At 38.0% G+C, this 4,279-nt stretch overlaps 1 long non-coding RNA gene across 1 annotated transcript in view; it reads left to right on the top strand.

Annotated features, from left to right (window-relative positions):
• Positions 1–3,508, top strand: part of LOC105854186 — a 46,426-nt gene extending 42,918 nt beyond the window's left edge. Inside the window, exons 4-5 of the long non-coding RNA XR_001145886.1 lie at positions 821–889; positions 3,426–3,508. This is a non-coding gene — a long non-coding RNA (uncharacterized LOC105854186). The remainder of the gene's footprint in view (positions 1–820; positions 890–3,425) is intronic.
• Positions 3,509–4,279: the final 771 nt, after the last annotated feature.

Below are 4,279 nucleotides of genomic sequence, written 5' to 3'. Positions count from 1 at the left end.
CTGTTTGTTTTTAGTAATGTCTCTTTTGCTGTACAGAAGCTCTTTAACTTAATGCAGTCCCATCTATTTATCTTTGCCTTCACTATTGTGGCATTGGGTGCTCTGTCTTTAAAGATGTCACTGAAGTGTATGTCGTGTAGTGTTTGACCCATGATGGGGGTTTTTAGTCCACACTCCCATTGTTTTTCTGAAGGTTCACTTGAGGTTCACTGAATTGATAGTTATTTTCTTATTGACATGGTCTCAACTTGACATAACCAGAAATAGAAGTTTTTAAAAACCAAAACAGCCAAAATATTTCCATCTTTGAAAGAAGATACATGAATATTAAGTAATAAATTATTGTCTTTCCTTGAGTATATCTTTGTGGGAAAAGTTGATGCCATTTGAGTAAATTCTTTGAAATGGTGCTACTCAAATGTGATCCATGAACAGTTCTTGTGTGTGAACTGTTTGCTTCTGGTTCATAATGAGATAAAAATTAAGAAGAATACTTAGACATGTTTTGAGCAGTTTGACAATAATTTTATGTCTGAGTAATTTAGTCATTAAAAATGGCTTGATAGTTTTTGTTCCTTTTACATTTCATTTTTCTAATATTAATTTTATTGTATTTTATAAAATATTAATCCATGATGACTTGGGTATTTTTAAAAACTAGTCTTTGCCAGAGATAGTTCGGGAAATACTGATTAAAATGCCATGTCGCATTTTACGAGTCTTATTTGTCTTATCCTGATCTCCCAACTTCATTGCATTTTGTACACATTGCCATTTTCTCTGAACATGCTTAGACCATTTTTCTCTCTTTAACCTGCAGGTGTGTTAAAGATTGGAAGCACTGGTAATACCATCATTTAAAGCTCCTGGTACTTGGGACTTCATCATGGTAATAAAGCTGCTCATAGATACTTTAATAATGTATTTACCATTTTAGGAGTAGAAAACTTGTCCCCTTGGTTGTGATGTTGGCCTCTAGAATTATCAGGCTATAATAGGTGTAAGTAATGGATCCTTTCTCTGCCATATTCACAAATAACATGTGGCCCTCACAATGCTGGAGAAGTTCATCTTAATCCCCCATGCTCTCCCAGCAGCTCCGCACATCAGCTCCGCACAATCCAATAAATGTCTGTTCTCCATGAGTATTATTTCAAGTGAATTGATATATCGTTCATTGTTATATTTCATTTGATTTTTGTGCTGAGCAGTCAACCTGTCTCCAGAAGAACTATGTTGAACTGATTATGTCTTAACCTATGACATCATATTTTTTAAAGAACATGATTTGAAGACATTGATATCTATTGCCACTTACAGTTCCTTTTCATCCAGATTGATTATAGGCTCAAGACAGGTGTCTGAATGATGGAATGGAGAGAACAAAACCAGTACTAGGGAAACAAGTTGAAAAGGGAAGTTACTGCATTTATCCAGGCAAGATATAATGAGGGCTCGATCAGGATGGTGATAGTGATGCTGGATAAGATAAGAGCAAACAATATTTAGTTGTTAAAACAGTAGGATTTGGTGAATACTTCAATGTGAAGGATACATTCTTAACTTTTGGTGTGAGGTAACTAATTAGGTGGTGTTGAAATAAAAAGAGAAGGAAGAGTAAGTTTGGAGAAATAAGGAAGAGAAGATGTGATGTATGCAACTTTGAGCTCACTGAATGTACATTCAGATAGTAGGATATTTGAGTCTGAAAGTCAGGAGAAATGTCTGAGCTACAGATTTGGATTTTCGAAGTCATTGAGGTTAAGTAATTAAAACCATAAAATTTAATAAGAACATAGAAATATGTGATCTTATAAAGTACCATAAATCCATGTCAACTTCTCCTTAAAACTTAACATTTTTTTAAAAACAGATTTATTTATTTATTTATGCATACATAACTGGGGTACAGGCCAGAGGTGCAGGTGGCAGTAAGAGAATTCGCCAGAGACAGATTGGGGAGCAGAACAGGCAGAGTGACAAACTATACTGCTGAGGGGAGCAGCAGTCGAGACAGAAGAGGTCTGCTGTGCCATGTGGGTCAGCTCCCTTGTGGGGGATTGAACTACACTGAAGCAGTTATGCCTAGCTTCACAGCTCTGTACCTTAATTTGTTGTACTGCCAGGGAGGGCCCTAAAGCTTATCATTTTTATGTTTTTTTTATGGTTATGGTTTCTTTATCTTCCATGTGATAAGACAGGGTAATCTGACTATATGCTAATTGTTTACACTTGGTCATTATAGAATTCTATGAAAAGCCAAGCCAATCAGTGAGATCAGTTAAAATGTTTCCTCAATTATGAGCCCTATCTTCTAGGGTAATCCAGATTACACACACACACACACACACACACACACACATCCAGCACTCTTCACTAATAGTAAAAACACACAAATGTCACACACACACACACATCCAGCACTCTTCACTAATAGTAAAAACACACAAATGTATGTGTTAAGATTTTATGTGTCGGGCCCTCCCTGGTGGTGCAGCGGGTTAAAGCACTGCACTAAGAAGCTAAAGCCACTTCCGCATGAGTTCGATTCCCACCTGCCCCAGAGGTGACCACATAGCATGGCAGACCTCTCCTGACCCGCCCGCTGCTCCCCTCAGCAGTGTACTTCGTAGATCTGTCTGTTCTGCTCCCCACTCTGTCTCTGGTGAAACCTCTCACCGCCCCCTGAACCTCTAGCCTGTACCCCAGTTCCGTATGCACTAATAAATATATCTTTAAAAAAAAAAAAAGATTTTATGTGTCAACCCATTTGGTTCAATTCAATCAAGTGACCTCCTAATAGAGACCATTTACAGATGGGAAAATAAATTGAAAAATCATGTAGATGCACAGTGGCTGTAGTTACCACCCTTGAGTAATGTATATCTCCAGTCACCTGGTGTACTGGACAACAGCTTCCTTTGGGGTCCCATCTGTACTACTCACTCCAAGAGCTGTTACCATTTCCTCAAGCAGACACCGAATTTTGTGGCTCAAAAATTGGCTTCTTTAGTTGTATCTTCAAACACAAATACAGATACTAGTAAAGAGTTGTGTTTCAAATTAATGTCCTACCATTTTTTTGAGTTTTACGAAGAATGTATCAAAAGGCTGAAAATGTTTTACTATTTTTCATCCAGTCATCCTGCTTCTATGAAACTATCCTTTTTTTATACTCATTTTTGAAATTCTCACCACCAGTTCACCGTGCACCATCACTGTAGTCCCTTGTGCTCTTCCTACCCCTGTCCTGATCTGTCTCCCTCCTCCTGCCTACAGAATGTCTCATATCTATAGTTGTCTGATGATTTTTTTTTACTTTATTAGTTACTTTTTTTCCAATTCCTTTTTTGTTTACTATCCTTAGGAAATAGAGGTACCACACATTTTAATTATAAGCTTATTTATTTAACAAATCCTTTTAGTACAGTGTAGGATGCTGTGCAGAGAACTGGAAATGCAATATCAAGAAAGAGTGCCTCTCCCACTCCAGAGCATCAGGAGGACGTGGTGGCCAAAAGGTAAAGAATTTGATTACTTATCATGAGAATATAAGAGGTCACTAACCTGGAGGAGAGAAGCTCTGGAAGAGCAAGCAAGCTGAGCTGATTATAGGTGTTAGCCTTGAGGAGATAGGAAGTATGGACAGTCCAGACAGAAGCAGCCACTTAAGCAAAGAAGTAGGAAAAGTTTTCAGAGTCTCTTAAGAAGTTTGGAAATGTCATGCACCTAAGCTCTGGAGCCCACTCTTATTCTGTAAGTCAGAGATTCTCTGCTGTGTCCACAGTAGCCCATTGTTTCTCAGAGCAGCTTTTGGGGCCTTCGTCAATAGGAAGGTAAGGCTGACTGGGTGTCTGGAAATTGGTCCAGATTCTGTACCCCACTCCTACCATAACCCAAGTTCCTAAGAAAGTTTCACAGAAGTTATTTTAGGAAAGATTCCACTGATGGAAAGAAAGGTTAGGGATCCTTAGTGGGAGCTATTGAAGATCTTGAAGCAAAGAAGTGACCAGAACAGATACATATTCCAGGTAGCTTTCTCTGGTGGCTATAGAAGGATACTTCGCCCAGTATTTATTTATAACTAGAAGCAGCCTAAACATCTGAGAAAAAGAAATGAGAAAGTAACAATGAGAAGTAGATGCTATCTATTGAATGTTTGCCTTATGTGCCACAATGCTAAGTACACATATACTCTACATCATTTAACCTTAATAGAAATCACCTCAGATAAGTAGTACCAATATTTGGCAGATGTGAGAATTGAAGCTTAATGAGA

Source organism: Condylura cristata, unplaced genomic scaffold, assembly GCF_000260355.1.
Source record: "Condylura cristata isolate star-nosed mole 26May11 unplaced genomic scaffold, ConCri1.0 scaffold00028, whole genome shotgun sequence".
NCBI lineage: Eukaryota > Metazoa > Chordata > Mammalia > Eulipotyphla > Talpidae > Condylura > Condylura cristata.
This window is presented reverse-complemented; position numbering and strand designations above follow the sequence as displayed.